Source organism: Podarcis vaucheri, assembly GCF_965113315.1.
Source record: "Podarcis vaucheri genome assembly, chromosome: 3".
Classification (NCBI taxonomy): domain Eukaryota; kingdom Metazoa; phylum Chordata; class Lepidosauria; order Squamata; family Lacertidae; genus Podarcis; species Podarcis vaucheri.
The window spans coordinates 7,521,375-7,538,562 of NC_138761.1; the positions used below are offsets into that span (position 1 = coordinate 7,521,375).

Genomic DNA, 17,188 nt, shown 5'->3' on the forward strand with positions numbered 1-17,188 from the left:
CATCTGGTACGCAGGCTGAGACCCTACCTGCCTGCGGACTGTCTCCCCAGAGTGGTGCATGCTCTGGTTATCTCCTGCTTGGACTACTACAATGCGCTCTATGTGGGGCTATCTTTGAAGGTGACCTGGAAACTGCAACTAATGCGGCAGCTAGACTGGTGACTGGGAGTGGCCACTGAGACCATATAACACCGGTCCTGAGAGATCTGCATTGGCTCCCAGTACATTTCCGGGCACAATACAAAGTGTTGGTGCCGACTTTTAAAGCCCTAAATGGCGTCAGCCCAGTATCCTCTTGTTTTGCAAAATGCAGATTTGACAAGTTAGGTTTTAAATGTCTGTAATTTCATAATTTGGCTAAATCTGTGGAAAAGCTTCCAATTTGTTATACAGTGGTACCTTGGGTTACATACGCTTCAGATTACAGACTCTGCTAACCCAGAAATAGTACCTCGGGTTAAGAACTTTGCTTCAGGATGAGAACAGAAATCGTGTGCTGGCAGTGTGGCGGCAGCAGGAGGCCCCATTAGCTAAAGTGGTACCTCAGGTTAAGAACGGTTTCAGGTTAAGAACGGACCTCCGGAATGAATTAAGTACTTAACTCGTGGTACCACTGTATAATAAGTATAGCAAGTTTATTCAATGTGATCTCTCTTTTGGGTCTTCTTTATGGATATGGGGACAAGGACTGGATATATACTAATCTCAGCACAAGTTTTGCACAAGCAATTCAGGATGAAGGCTCCATAAATAGGTCATTTAGAGAAGGCTTATATATTTTATGCAGACAGTGATAAAGTACCGTCAAAATGCAATGGGTATTGAATGAACTGAGTTGCTGCAAAACGGCTTCAGCTCTGGACTGCTGGCGTGAATAATTGTGTGCCATTATACACAGCTACCCAAAAATGCTGTGAACAACTCTTCATAGAATCATAGAATCATAGAGTTGGAAGAGACCACAAGGGCCATCGAGTCCAACCCCCTGCCAAGCAGGAAACACCATCAGAGCACTCCTGACATGTGGTTGTCAAGCCTCTGCTTAAAGACCTCCATACCTGTGCTTCTATTTCCCAGTTGTGCCCCTTCCCCCCTGCAAATTAACAGTTATTCAAGAATCTTTCAAAAAAGCATCTCTCAAGTTTCTTCCATCCAGGGCTGAGCCATCCAGGAGGCAAGGGGAGGTGATTGCCTCAGGCGGCAGATCCACAGAGGCAGCAGATCTGAGCTCCAAAGTATGTATCTCCCTCAGGGTCCCTTCCAACTCTGCAATCTAGTGATTTATGATTTTGTGGTTTGCCTCAGGTGCCAGAATGTCTTGGGCCCTTCCTCTACCTGAAGAGCAGCAATGCAAAACACGAAAGGAAAGGGAAATCAGCAGTAAATTCCAGCCCAGTGCCATCCCTTAACTTGCCACAGGGGGGCACAGATCTCTTATAAATCCAGGTGACCTACAAATCCAGTTTTTCAGCGTTAACATGCCAAGGAAAACCCTAAAAACAAAGCTCTCTCTGAGGCTCTCTCAGCTATCTGCCTATCTCCCATTCCCACCACCCTTCTGAGTAACACCCCTCCCCACCTTCTCACTATATAGAAGGATCTGGCAACTTCTGTTTCAGTGTATCTGAAGAAGTGTGCATGCACACGAAAGCTCATACCAAGAACTAACTTAGTTGGTCTTTAAGGTGCTACTGGAAGGAATTTTTTTTATTTTGCCTAAAAACAAAGCAATGTATTGGTGTTTCTGACATATAGCCAAGGGCGTTCAACTGCTGGCTTGAGGAGGTGGGAGAGAAGGGGTTGATTTCAATCGCAACGGTGTTTTGGATTCCTGCCAAACCAACACAGCATTCTCCTTTTGTAGACTGCCTCAGAGGAAATGAAAAACAAAACCTTCTGATGAATGCTATTAGAAGCGAAGACTTACATTTTCAGGAGTGTTGACAAAGTATCAGGCTTCCTGTTTTGAATTCTAGGACCTACAGAAAATCTCTCCACCTGCTGCAAGGTTTCAAAGCATCCTTCATAGATCAAACAGTGTGTGTCGGCTGGAGGGGTGTATGACATTTCAGCTATTTGTAGGGGGAAAATTTTAGGGAGAGGCGTGCAAACCACCAGCTCTCCTCTCAGTTATCACTCAAATCTACCACCATTTTTAATCCCCTGAATATCACAGACCATTTTAATCGGGGCTTTGGTGATTAAAATTGTGACCAGTATCAGCGAATAACCAAAATAGGGATGGGATGGGTTAGAACCAGTGATCTTTGGCCTCCCCAGCCTTAAGATTTCCTCTCCTCTTTTGCTGAACGGACTTTCACCTCTTGCTGAAAACCTGTCAAATTTGGGCTAATCTTTTCCCCTGCTGAAAGATGCCACATTTGCAGACATCTTTGTAACACACAAAAATTCCTTCTAGTAGCACCTTAAAGACCAACTAAGTTAGTTCTTGGTATGAGCTTTCGTGTGCATGCACACTTCTTCAGATACACTGAAACAGAAGTTGCCAGATCCTTCTATATAGTGAGAAGGTGGGGAGGGGTATTACTCAGAAGGGTGGTGGGAATGGGAGATTGGCAGATAGCTGAGATGAGCCTGTTGACGACTCTTAACGACTGCAATAGGTCTTACAGGAAAAGGCAAGGGGTGAGAAGGTGAAAAATGGCTTAGTCATGTATAATGAGATAAGAATCCAATGTCTTTGTTCAGACCAGGTCTTTGTAACACACAGTAGGTCTGCCAACAGGACTGGGGCCAGAAGCCAGTTCCCCACAGAGCAGATCCTTGGGGATCCTGCCTGCCCTCTTCCATTCCAAGGACATGACCCAAGCCAGTACAGTGGTACCTTGGTTCTCAGACACCTTGGTACTCAAACAACTTGGAACCCAAACACTCCAAACCCGGAAGTAGGTGTTCTGGTTTGCAAACTTTTTTCGGAAGCCGAACATGCTTTGTTTTTAGTGTTACACTTCTGATTTGAGTACCACACTTCCGTTTTGAGTGCCACACTTCCATTACGCTGTTACGCTGTCTGTTTTTGCTATTTATTTTGCGTTTTTGTTTTTGCGGCTCTTTTTGTGTTTTTGTTTTTGCTGCTCTTTTTGTGTTGTTTTTGTGACTGTGTGTAACCCATTTCAGCTACTGATTGATTGATTGATTGTGTGGCTGCGGTACATTGTTTATTGCTTTATTATTATTATTATTATTATTATTATTATTATTATTATTATTATTATTATTATTAAATTGTACCCTGCATATCTGTCTGGGCTTCCCCAGCCACTCTGGGCGGCTTCCAACAAAATATTAAAATACAGTAATGCATCAAACATTAAAAGCTTCCCTAAACAGGGCTACCTTCAGATGTTTTCTAGAAGAAGAAGAAGAAGAGTTTGGATTTGATATCCCACCTTTCACTCCCTTTAAGGAGTCTCAAAGCGGCTAACATTCTCCTTTCCCTTCCTCCCCCACAACAAACACTCTGTGAGGTGAGTGGGGCTGAGAGACTTCAGAGAAGTGTGACTGGCCCAAGGTCACCCAGCAGCTGCATGTGGAGGAGCGGAGACACGAACCCGGTTCCCCAGATTATGAGACTACCACTCTCAACCACTACACCACACTGGCTCCAGCCTTTCGCATGATGAATTCTGCATATAAGTTAAATCAGGAGATGTTATCACCCTCCAAACCATCAGAGAGACAGAGTGTCATAGGATTTTCACATGCCTTGTCCGTAAAAGAGGAGGCAAACCTCAGCCAAACCCCAACACTGTGCCAGTGAATATAATCTGCATTCCTTTCATTCTATGGTTCATTCTCTTTGTTGTAAGTATTGTTTCAATTTTTTTTAAAATGTATTTTTTTCTGGTGTCAGTGCACTGAGGATAAAAAAAAATAAAAAACACAATTATCGTTTTGGCAAGGGAACAAAGCTGGGCTGAATTGCTAAGCCACCTCACCTGTCCTTTTGTTGACTTTGTATAATGGAGAAACCACAAACCAAACACAAATTGCAGCTTGCTTAAGCCCATAGAAACCAGTAGCTTGTTGAGTGTCTCACCCTCTGTTGAGTTGTAGTTGGGGCATTTCCTCCTTGGATAAAAGCCAAGAAGTAACCACATATCCCAAACCCACATTTTGTTAAGTGACCTGCCAACTTGTCCCCCCACCCCCAAAAGAGACAGTTATTTTCTGTCTTCCTTCCTTGTACAAAAGTGTGCCCATAGCCATTCGATAGCTGAAGTCTTGGACATTTTGGCACATGGAATGAAATGTCTAAATGATTCACTCCCGCCCATCTTGTTTTAGAAAGCAGTTCCTTGTTGCAAAGAAAACGCAGCACCAGAAATCAGAAGTAAACATGATCATGATGACACTCTCATGAAATCTGCTGCCTGAAGCAGTAATGACTTAGGACTCAGCTACATTTGTAAAGATAAAGTGCTTTACAGTCATACCTTGAATCCCAAATGCCTTGCGACACGAACATTTTGGCTCCTGAATGCTGCAAACCCAGAAGTGAGTGTTCCGGTCTGTGAACGTTCTTTGAAACCCAAACATCTGACGTGGCTTCCACGGCTTCCGATTGAGTGCAGGAAGCCTTGGTTGTCAAACATTTTTGGAATTCAAATGGACTTCCAGAACGGATTCCATTCAACAACCAAAGTACAACTGTATATGCATTATAACACTATGGCACCAGATAGCGCTGTGGAATCCTGTTTTTCGCCAGAGGAACTTCCCTGTGTTAAGTTTACAACGTGTTTAACCAAATCGCTTCTTTGATGTGTCTAGATCCAGCCTTATACAGTGGCATAGTGTGGGTTGCCAGCACCCAGGGCTGTGCAGAGTGAGAGAAACGGACGGAGTATGCATGTGCATTCAATTGCCTAATGGTGGCTGTGTTTTCCAGGAGATTGTGGCCACAGAGATAAAAAAAGAAGACTTGTTCTGTTGTCTGGAGAGGTCACTTCCTGGTTTGCATGGAGAAGCCGCTTTCAACAGAAAGCAGCAATGAAAGCACACAGCTGTATTGAGACAGCACCAGATGTTGAAACTTTGCACTCCTAACATTTTTCCGCCTGGGGCAATTGCCCTTGTGCCCCCCCCCCATGCTACACCACTGGGCTTAACCTAGTTTTATGATCCTGTTCTCCCATTGGACTTCCTTGTGAACATTGCCTCCTTGTCTGACTTCATAAGAATCACTGGTAGAGGAAGGTGGAAGAGCTTCAAGGTGGAAAGTCTGATAGGACTTAGGCTCAGAGAAGAAACTACCACCAAGACAAGGAAGGCTGGTATTTTAATGTTGCAAAAGTTGAGCTCTGAGTAAAATGAATGTTCTGCCCCTTGCTGTTTCCAGAACTCAGCACAAGTCCCTTCGAAGGGGGGGGGGGAATCCTGCAATTGTAGCACTGATAGAAGCTATTGTGAGAGCAGAGGAACTTTCTGTCCTGGAAAGAAAGAAATAATGATGTGTTCTGGAGATTGGAGATTGCCAGAGGGCAGGATCAAACTGAGTAGCTCCACTAATGGGAGACAGTGCAAGGGCTCTGGTTAGTGTGGTGGGGGCTTCCCCACTTTCCTGACCCATGCACCTCCCCATCAAACTTCTGGATGACCCTGCAAAATTGACCATGCTGGGGGGCACCAATGGTACTTCTCTCCTGGCCAATCCACCCACCCACCCAAATTGAAACAAACTGTCTGCGACCCTGAGTGAAGTGGTTTGGGGCCTAATTTTCACCGGCTTAATTGGATTAGCCCCATATCAGGTAAACCTGCATTTACAGGAGGAAAGAATTGAGACTGGTGTTGTGAGACAGTGGCACATCGGGTTAAGAACTTAATTCGTTCTGGAGGTCCTTTCTTAACCTGAAACTGTTCTTGATCTGAGGTAGCTTCCTGCAGCCAACTGGAAGCCGCGGAAGCCCTGCCAGACATCTGGCTTCCAAAAGAACGTTCGCAAACCTGAACACTCACTTCCAGGTTTGCAGCATTCGGGAACCAAAACGTTCGACTGCTAAGGCATTTGTCAACCAAGGTATGACTTTTGCATACTTTTTGAGAAAAGTGCTTTGCAAAAATACATTGGTTGTGGAAAACTGTATACTGTACAAATGTGTGTGTTAGGAGAACGTTGATGCAAAAATGCTGATGAATTTTCATAAGAAAAGACTGAGAGAAATCAGATTTGCCCGGCCATTTTAAACCAACCAACAGACCAGACTTGGAGCAGACAGCCCTTCAGAGAGAGAACAGAGGAGCGTCTTCTGAAAATAAGACACATGGAAAAACAAGAAGGCATGAGTTAGTGTCCAAAGCTTCTAGTTAATTTTGTGTTCAGAAGAGTTGTTGAGAGGGGAGGACACTATTGCGCACCGGAAGTGGAATAGAAAGTGGTTAGGGTCAGGGTGATTTCAGCCTGAGGGCCACAGTCTCTTCTGGTGGCCACATGTCATTGGTGAGTGGGGCCAGAGGCGAAAGTGGATGGAGCAACAGATTGTTTTTACTTGCACTGAAGGTGCAAAGCAACATGGGTGAGGGAGTGAGGCTGGGTAAGACAATGTGGCCTGAGGGAAATGCACCACATCCTGATCCTGAGGTTCCCTGCCCCAGGGCTAGGAGATAAAGTTAAGAATGCTTTAACTATGTCTCATGACCGGGGCTGTTGGATCAGATGGAAGCTAAGAAATTCTGAATTTCTGCATTTGCCTGTCCCATGGCTGCCATCCAAGATTGTATGCGGTTGATTGCAATCTTTGAGGTAGAACATAAAAATGCTTCACTCATCATTTCCTGGGCATTTTGCCAGCTGAAGAAGAAGAAAACTCTACCCAAAAACCCTACCAGGGACACACCAGCATTTCCTTCTTTCAGCCTTTTATTTCCACTGGCTTCGAGATAGTAGCCGGCCTTCAACCTTCCCTTTGCAGCTGTTTCCTGGTTTCTCAGGTGTGGGCCAAGCCATCCAAAGATGAACTAGAAGCCAAAGGTGTTCTGGGGGCTGTTATCAATTTGATAGGTTTGGTTGTCCAGCCAGTAGATTGTAAGTTGAGTGGAGCAACTGTGGATCTCTCTGGGGCTGTGGGAGGTTAGCTGGAAGAAAGACCCAGGGGATTCTTCTTTGGTCCAGCATCCTACCTCTCATTTAAATCAGAACCAGCGAAGGCGGTGAAGGTCCTGTGTGAGTGCCTGGAGGCGGTTGGAGGATGGATGGCGGCTAACAGATTGAGGTTGAATCCTGATAAGACAGAAGTACTGTTTTTGAGGGACAGGGGGCGGGTGGGGGTGGGGGATTCCCTGGTCCTGAATGGGGTAACTGTGCCCCTGAAGGACCAGCTGCGCAGCCTGGGAGTCATTTTGGACTCACTGTCCATGGAGGCGCAGGTTAATTCTGTGTCCAGGACAATTGTCTCCCAGCTCCATCTGGTACGCAGGCTAAGACCCTACCTGCCCACGGACTGTCTCGCCAGAGTGGTGCATGCTCTAGTTATCTCCCGCTTGGAATACTTTAATGCACTCTGTGTGTGGCTACCTTTGAAGGTGACCTGCAAACTGCAATTAATCCAGAATGCAGCAGCTAGACTGGTGACGGGACAGCCGCCGAGACCACATAACACCAGTCTTGAAAGACCTACATTGGCTCCCAGTACTTTTCCAAGCACAATTCAAAGCGTTGGTGCTGACCTTTAAAGCCCTAAACGGCCTCAGTCCAGTATACCTGAAGGAACATCTTCACCCCCCCATCGTTCTGCCCGGACACTGAGGTCCAGTGCCGAGGGCCTTCTGGCGGTTCCCTCATTGCGAGAAGTGAGGTTACAGGGAACCAGGCAGAGGGCCTTCTTGGTAGTGGCGCCCACCCTGTGGAACACCCTCCCTTCAGATGTGAAGGAAATAAGCAGCTATCCTATCTTTAAAAGACATCTGAAGGCAGCCCTGTGTAGGGAAGTTTTTAATATTTAATGCTGTACTGTTTTTAACATTTGATTGGGAGCCGCCCAGAGTGGCTGGGGAAACTCAGCCAGATGGGCAGGGTATGAATAAATTATTATTATTATTATTATTATTATTATTATTATTATTATTATTATTATTATTATTTTATCCTGCTCTTACAATGGCCAGCCAGGTAGGAAACCTGAAGCTGTATTCAAGCAAAAGAGCACTATCCCCTACTGTGGTTTCCATCAACTGGGATTCAGAAGCAGTATGCGGATGATACCCAGCTCTACCTCTCCTTTAAATCAGAACCAGTGAAGGCGGTGAAGGTCCTGCGTGAGTGTCTGGAGGCGGTTGGAAGATGGATGGCGGCTAACAGATTGAGGTTGAATCCTGACAAGACAGAAGTACTGTTTTTGGGGGACAGGAGGCGGGCAGGTGTGGAGGATTCCCTGGTCCTGAATGGGGTAACTGTGCCCCTGAAGGACCAGGTGCACAGCCTGGGAGTCATTTTGGACTCACAGCTGTCCATGGAGGCACAGGTCAAATCTGTGTCCAGGGCAGCTGTTTACCAGCTCCATCTGGTACGTAGGCTGAGATCCTATCTGCCTGCGGACTGTCTCGCCAGAGTGGTGCATGCTCTGGTTATCTCCCGCTTGGACTACTGCAATGTGCTCTACGTGAGGCTACCTTTGAAGGTGACTCGGAAACTACAACTAATCCAGAATGCGGCAGCTAGACTGGTGACTGGGGGCGGCCGCCGGGACCATATAACACCGGTCTTGAAAGACCTACATTGGCTCCCAGTACGTTTCTGAGCACAATTCAAAGTGTTGGTGCTGACCTTTAAAGCCCTAAACGGCCTCGGTCCAGTATACCTGAAGGAGCGTCTCCACCCCCATCATTCTGCCCGGACGCTGAGGTCCAGCACCGAGGGCCTTCTGGTGGTTCCCTCATTGCGAGAAGCAAAGCTACAGGGAACCAGACAGAGGGCCTTCTCGGTGGTGGCGCCCACCCTGTGGAACACCCTCCCTTCAGATGTGAAGGAAATAAGCAGCTATCCTATCTTTAAAAGACATCTGAAGGCAGCCCTGTGTAGGGAAGTTTTTAATATTTAATGCTGTACTGTTTTTAACATTTGATTGGGAGCCGCCCAGAGTGGCTGGGGAAACTCAGCCAGATGGGCGGGGTATGAATTAATAATAATAATAATAATAATAATAATAATAATAATAATAATAATAATTATATCCTGCTCTTACAGTGGCCAGCCAGGTAGGAAGCCTGAAGCTGTATTCAAGCAAAAGAGCACTATCCCCTCCTGTGGTTTCCATCAACTGGGATTCAGAAGCATTCCAGTCTCTGACCACGGAGGCGGAACATAGCCATCGTGGCTGGGAGCTATTGTTAGCTGTTTCCTCTATGAATTTGCCCAATCCTCTGCCACAGATGCTTCCATAATTGAGAAGATCCATTTGGGGGTTCCAAATTGTGGGCTCTCACAGGGTACCATAACGTCAAGGTTGCAGGTTCGTTTTCCATGTGGGACAATGGATATTCCTGCATTGCAGGAGATTGTACTGGATGAACCTCGGGGTCCCTTCCAACTCTATACGATACTACACGTGGGTGGCGCTGTGGTCTAAACCACTGAGCCTCTTGGGCTGGCCGATTGGAAGGTTGGCGGTTAGAATCCCTGCAATGGGGTGAGCTCCCGTTGCTCTGTCTCAGCTTCTGCTAACCTAGCAGTTCAAAAGCACACCAGTGCAAGTAGATAAATAGGTACCATAGCATAGGAATGTTAAATGGCATTTCCGTGCACTCTGGTTTCCGTCACAGTGTCCCGTTGTGCCAGAAGCGGTTTAGTCATGCTGGCCGCATGACCCAGAAAGCTGTCTGTAGACAAACGCCTGCTTCCTCGGTGTGAAAGCGAGATGAGCGCCACAACCCCGTAGTTGCCTTTGACTGGACTTAACCGTCCAGGGGTCCTTTACCTTTTTCTTTTTACCTTTTTACCATACGACAAAAGATTATCAAAGTCTGCCCCTGGTGATAGGGACAGATATGGCCATCAAGTTGTGGAGAAAATGGATGAGGAGGAACCTTCTGCATCGTGCTAGAATTCAGGCAAGATTCAAGACAGAGAAAAGAAAATACTTATTCACATTGTAAAGATGCAATGATGACCACCAGCGTGGATGGTTATGCAAGAGAATTAGAGAAATTCATGTAGGGTAAGGTTATTAGTTCTATCTGCACAGGCAGAGGCAGAATGTCTCTGAATACGAGTTTCTCTGAATCTGGGCAAAGCATTGTTGCATTCAAATCCTGCTTGTGGTCTTCCTTTAAGCTGCAAGAAAAGGATGCTGGACTTCACAAGCCTTTGGCTTGGTCCAGCAGAACTCCTATGATGTTCTTAAGATGATTCGTAAGGACATCCTCTTAGACCTGTCTGGCCACAGTTGGGATACCAAAGCGGTCAGCTAAATAAGCAGTAGCTTGCTTGGCCTTCTGTGTCAATATTCTATAACTCTCCTTGAACTTTGCACAACACGGAATGATAAAATTTAAGATAACCTTTCAACATCGATTGATCGATCCGAAAGCATGTTGTTGGCAACTGGACACGGCAATTAATCCACCCCATTCTGAATTTTTGTTCTTCTTGCAAACAAGGTCCCCCAGGCTGCTATACCTGCACATTTCTCTTTCCTTGTATAGCAAGCAGCCACAGGGTAACATTATCTTGCCCGCTTGTACAAAAACAAATATGCATTACTTCAAAAAAAGAAAAAGAAAGAATAGAGTTAACCAAACACCCTTATCATTCAATGAACTTGCCAACAACTTCCTTATGACTTGGTACAAAGGCATCTTACGGGAATTGTCGCTAACCGAGACACAGCTGGAATTTGAGTATGTAAGCCACTTGAATAACAGCTCAGATTACTCAGTTCTACTTCACTGCAAGATCAATGTCCCCCTTCCCTTTTGTATGCCTCTGAATGACAGTGACTGGGAGAGGGTTCTTGCACTCATTTAGTTCCTTAGCTACTTACTTACTTAGATTTAGCTTGCCATGCTTTTGTCCAAACCCCTGTCAAGGGGCTAGGGCCACGCAAGATCCCCTGGGAGCATTTGGGGAGGGGTGAGACATGGTTCCCAGTTCTGTCTCTCTCCCCAATTGTTTTCCCTTTCTCACTTTGCGGGCGGGCGAATGTCAGTCTGTCCCTGTGCGGGGTCAGATAGTCGCAACCAATGCCTAAGCAACCACTCACATTGCTTGTAATTTTAATAAAGCTGTGGCCAAAATTATGCCAAAAACCTTAAACTAAAATCATGTGTCAATTGTGTTTTATTGGGGGGTGTCTTGGGGACCTCGACACGCAACAACCCTATACTGGACAGACTGAAAGCCTGAGACACAAAGATAAGATGTTTATGTCATATAATGTCTTTGAAGATGGTTTCTAAGTTCAGATTCAGAACAAGGTGTTTCTTAATTTAAGGGATTTGCAAGCTTGTCAAGCTCCTGAAGAATGCACAGGAGTAGAAGTCATGCACCACAAAGCACAGAAATTTGTTCTCCTTTTTGTTCTGAGAGAAGCCAGTCTGGTCCAGCATCCTGTTCTCACAGCGGCCAACCAGATAACCCAATAAGAAGCTTGTAAGCAGTACCTGGGCACAGCAATGCTCTCCCCTCTGTAGTTTCCAGCAACTGGTATTCAGAAATGCTGCCTCCCACTGCTTCCCACAGTCAAGACACGTAAAAAAGGTAAAGGTAAAGGACCCATGGGCAGTTAAGTCCAGTCAAAGGTGACTATGGGGTTGCAGCGCTCATCTCACTTTCAAGCCAAGGGAGCCAGCATTTGTCCACAGACAGCTTTCCAGGTCATGGGGCCAGCATGACTAAATCACTTCTGGCACAACGGAACACTGTGACGGAAACCAGAGCGCATGGAAATGCCGTTTACCTTCCTGCTGCAGTGATACCTATTTATCTACTTGCACTGGTGTGCTTTCGAACTGCTAGGTTGGCAGGAGCTGGGACAGAGCAACGGAAGCTCACTCCGTCATGGGGATTCAAACAGCCAACCTTCCAATCAGCAAACCCAAGAGGCTCAGTGGTTTAGACCACAGCACCACCCGTGTCCCTACTGAATGCTTAGTTCAGTACGTCTTCCTTTCCATCTCCTGGTCTCCCACTCTGCTGCTATGAATGCCACCCAGTGCCAACTCCAGATTTTGGAGAGTCCTTGGGAAAGCATAGTCACCAGGGTTAGTAGCCATTAATAGTCTCCTTCTCCTCCAAGACTTTATCTAATCCTCTTTTAAAGACATCCAATTTGGTGGCCACCACTGCCTCTTGTGGGAGCAATTTCCATGCTTAACTGCTATGCACTGCAGAGGGCAGTTAATTTCAATTTAAGGGCTCTTCCACACTTCCATTCGCCCCACTGCTTCCCCCTGGGGAAACTCATGGTTTAGCGCTGAATCAAAACAAAGGGCAATTTCCAACAGATTGTTGTTTGTTCTGATTTAGCTTTCAAGAGCAAGGGTTTAGGTTTTTTGGGAGGGGGAGTAGTGGAGCAAAGGCAAAACTGCTTGGATCCATGTCTAGAAAGCATGGGAGAAGTGGAAAATCCCAGGGAAGCACCCAATTTGAGCTTCATTGGATGGCTCCACTGAGTTCTATTAATAATAATAATATTGCTATCATTGTCCAAGAAGGAGACAAGAGCAATTTCAGAGATTGGCTAATCAGAGCTTCAAAGAGAAAGCTGCAGAGTGAATAGCACAATGCTGGCAGCAAGGTGGAGGATACAAAGGTCCTTCACCATCACGTAGTGCCCACAATCTCAGCACCAATGGAATCCAAAGGCTCAAGGAAAGGACAGTTGGAGAAGCTTTGAATACCTTACTCCAGATCACTGATATTTACACAGTTATTCCCATTCTGGCAAAAGGATGAGGAAATGACAAGGGGGAATTGTGTTGCATCTCTGAGATTGCCACCAGCATTGTTGAAACTCTGCTATAATGACCCTTGAAACCACTTGGAACCATTTTGAAACCATTTCTGTTTGCAGTTTACCCAATCCTTCATTGAACTGCCATCCTCTTTCTGACTCCCTCATACTTTCCTGCTCTTTGAAGCTCTGATTAGCCAATCTCCCTGTACAGGTGCTCTGAAGTTGCATCCATAGAGGAAGGCAGTAACTGCATCCATCAAAACATGCTCCACCTTCAGACCTCCCCACTTGAGATGGTGGTTCAGGCAAGCTGGGAAGCAAATATGAAAGATAGAGATGCATAAGAAGATGTTTGAAGAAAGCAGACTGAGAGCAGAGACGGCATTAGATTGTGTGTGGGACCCTCCCTCCCCACAAACTAGGCAGTCTGACTGTTCAGAGAACAAAAGTTGCAGAGAGGAGGAGGAGCTTCCAGTTAGTGCCTTGGCTGCTGCGGAAGACAAAAGGGGGATGATTAGAGTAGCCAACTGCTTTCCTTGGGGAGGGATGTAGATTTTTGCTTGCAACCTGATGCCTGAAGAAAAAGGGACTATAAAATATAAAGGTAAAGGCAAAGGGACCCCTGACCATTAGGTACAGTCATGGCCAACTCTGGGGTTGCAGCGCTCATCTCATTTTACTGGCCAAGGGAGCCGGCATAAAGCTTCTGGGTCATGTGGCCAGCATGACTGTGCCTCTTCTGGTGAACCAGAGCAGCGCACGGAAACGCTGTTTACCTTCCCACCGGAGTGGTACCTATTTATCTACCTGCACTTTGCCGTGCTTTCAAACTGCTAGGTTGGCAGGAGCAGGGACCGAGCAACGGGAGCTCAACCCGTCGCGGGGATTCAAACCACCAACCTTCTGATCGGCAAGTCCTAGGCTCTGTGGTTTAACCCACAGCACCACCCAAATCCCTCATTAATTCTTATCTGTGAAGTTACTGAAGGGGGGGGGGCAGGCTCTCCACACATGACACTTGTCAACTTCAACTGATGGAATTTGCGTCATTATTTATCTTCCAGACAGTCTCTCTCTCCCCCCCCCTTATCGTTTGAGAACTGGGTAGCAATTCAAACTTTTGCACAGTAAAGAGGAAGTCATCCTACAGCAGAGTAATGGCCCCATTCCTGGTGTCAGCTGTCCAGATGGGGCCTCCATTAAGAGATCTCGGTGGGAATTCATCGGATGCCGGCATGCATCCTTCCTTTCCTTCAGCCCCTGACATGTGATGTGCAATTGACCCCATCAAACCTGTATGCTGAACCAGAAGCCATTTCTATCCAGTTCTATCTAGTGCCACCCAGTCCACATTTCTGTGTACATTATGAGCAAACGCTATAACTCTTTTGGATTTTAGCTCTGCCTTCTGAGAGTTAAAAACAGGTGGTGCCTCATGTGTTTTTCCTCAAAGTTAGGAGATAGGAACCTCATGGGGAAAGGTTTTGCACTTCATTTCTACATTCTTCGTTCACTTTGAAATATAGAAAGCCAATTGATATGGGATCAGACCACTGGTCAGTCCATCTCAGGATTCCCACACTAACTAACAGTAGCTTTCCAGGATTTCAAACAAGGATTATTTCCAGCCCCACCTCAAGATGTCAGGGATTGAAACAAGGCATGCAGAGCAATACTCCTACCTCCGCACTTTCCTGGGAGTAAACCCCAGTAGACATAATGGGACTTCCTTCTGAGTAAGCATGCAAAAGGATGTGTCAGTTTAAGCCAACCTTCATGGAAAACTTGCCCCAACCAAAGGATAATTAAAAAAATAATTAATAACAATAATACATTAGGATTCCAGATTCCCCAATCATGCACATATACAAAAAGAGAAAAACATAAAGAATAAGAACTTGAGTGGTGGGTGGATGTAGTTAATCAGATTTATTGAAGAGATAGTGACAAATTATCCAATGGTTTTCTGAAAGGAGTGGAATCAATTAACCAATGCTTTATTCGAAAGGAGCAGACTGGCTCATTCTTCCTTGTGGTTGTAAAAACTTCTGCCAAGGAGTTTCTTGGAACTTCACCATCTCTTGCCTCAGCGCACACAGCACAGCAGAACATTGCGATATGGACAATTGTTATATTTCTCCTCCCACTTCAAGCCATTATGGCACCTGTAGCCCCGTGGCAGGCAATATCCTCTGTTGCCATAGCAGCCGACGACCGCAAGTCGTGTAGAAGCCTTTGGCCCAGAGTCTGGATATAAAAGAGGAGGGAAACATTCTTCAAAATACTTGAAGGGCCGTGAGACACAGAAATGACCAAACACCCCATGGGCTTAAGATCAGGGCTGATTTCATCTGAACAGTAGGAGGAGCATCTTGATGATAAGAACAGTTCAGCGATGGCTGGTCCATTGGGGTGAATGGGGCACTCCCCTACCAACATGAGTTTTCCTCCAGGCAGCCCCCACCTACCTGCCCTCTTACTCACAACTACCTGTCAGCTTTATCCTCCTGCAATCCCTGTAGAGCTCAACAGAGAGAGGAGGAGGGTGATATTCCTTCTGAAGAATCCTCAGCGTTTTACTTCTAGTTACTCTTTTTTGTATCTGTTTGCAACTTTCCTCTATTCTCAGGCATCTGGTAGCACGTGATGAGCTGCTTTAATGCTTCTCCACCTTTATTCATTTATTGCTAATTGCCTGTTACCTTTTATGGATTTCCTGTTTTCATTATTATATGGCTTCACTGTTGTCGGCTCTCTGGTTATAGACTCTGTATGATGCATATATTTTATATTAGTCTTAAATGTTTCTGTATTTTTGTAAGTCGCCATGGGTTATGATTAAATAAGTTTTGGGATTTTGCATGCAGTTTTGCCTAATGTAAACACAATTGTCCACCACGGAGCCAGCATATCTCTATCACGAATGGTGATGCTGACAAGAGCATGCATAACCATAATCAGGGCATGTTCCAGCCAAAGAGAAGCATTTTAAGAGATTTCAGTGGAAGAGTGAATCCCTGCACCCCAGTGAAATCCAGAACCTGTCCACCATGGAAGGTGTAGAAGATCATCTTCCATGCACATAACAATTACCTTCATCCTGTAAACCTTGATCATCACCAGCAGGGTCTTCCTCCTGGAGGAAGTCTTTCAAGTCCTCTCCCTCTTGCTTCTCCATTTTGGCCAGATCTGCTTCATCAGCCTGGGCACTGTAAAGGAAGACCAATGCAAAGAAAAGACAGACAAACTTCATGGCTCTTAGAAAATTTGTTGGGGCCACTGCAAGGAATCCCAAGGATGGACTAGCAATGGTGAGGCCTTGACAGAGTTCATGTCTATATATACAGGTTGGAAGCCAAGAAGGCTGCCCTAATAGACCGCATTTCATTGACTTTGAAGTCAATGAAGGGAAGGGAGCAAGATAAGGCCACATAGGGCATCTGAAATTACTTGATTCTTAATGACAAGAGTCTCTTTGATGTTGCCCCCAGTCTGCAAGCATTTTCTTTGGAGTTGAAATAATTGTATTTGCCCTGTTGCTGTTGCTAATAACCCCTTTGCTCCCCATCTGCTGGCCTCCTCATCTCCCCATCAGGCAGCTGACACATCATCTCAGGCTGCATTCAAATCCTGAATGGCAATAAAGTAGGTCCTGTTTTGGGTGCCCTGTTGTTAAATGGCAGTGTGTTCAGAGGAAGAAGGCCAGGTTTTCAAGGGCATCTCTTAAGAACAAACATCTTTAAACTGCAAAAGCGTAAGACATAGGAAAAACAAAGCAGCTCTTTTCAAGTATCTGAATGGCAACTAGTAGAATTGGAACAGGGTGAGTCAGCCACGTGATGGTGAGGAAACAGGTTGACAGATGGGAAGCCAGAGGGGTAATTAGAAAGGATGTTAAGGTAAATACGTGTCACAATACTGATGAAAGGGCCAATATTATATCTCATCATGGGGAACTCCCTTGCACCATTGATCCATCTAGCTCAGTATTGTCCACACTGATTGGCAACAGCTCTCTAGGGCTTCGTGTAGGGAAAATCCTAGCCCTACCTAGAGATGTCAGAGACTTATCCACAGTTGGAGGCAGTGATGCTTTTGAATATCACTTGCAAATTACAGGAGAGGAGAGGGCTTGTACTCATGTCGTACTTGAAGGCTTCCCACAGGCATCTGGGTGGCCACTGTGAGATCAGGGTGCTGGGCAAGAGTCATTGGCCTGATCCAACAGGGCTCTGTTGTTTAGTCGTTTAGTCGTGTCTGACTCTTTGTGACCC

General features: G+C 45.8%; 1 long non-coding RNA gene across 1 annotated transcript; it reads right to left on the reverse strand.

Annotated features, from left to right (window-relative positions):
• Nucleotides 1-14,890: 14,890 nt before the first annotated feature.
• Nucleotides 14,891-16,287, reverse strand: LOC309530029. The gene is made up of 2 exons (XR_014218593.1): nt 16,008-16,287; nt 14,891-15,161 (listed from the first exon to the last, which is right to left on the reverse strand). It is a non-coding gene; the product is annotated as an uncharacterized lncRNA (long non-coding RNA).
• Between the last annotated feature and the right edge of the window lie 901 nt (nt 16,288-17,188).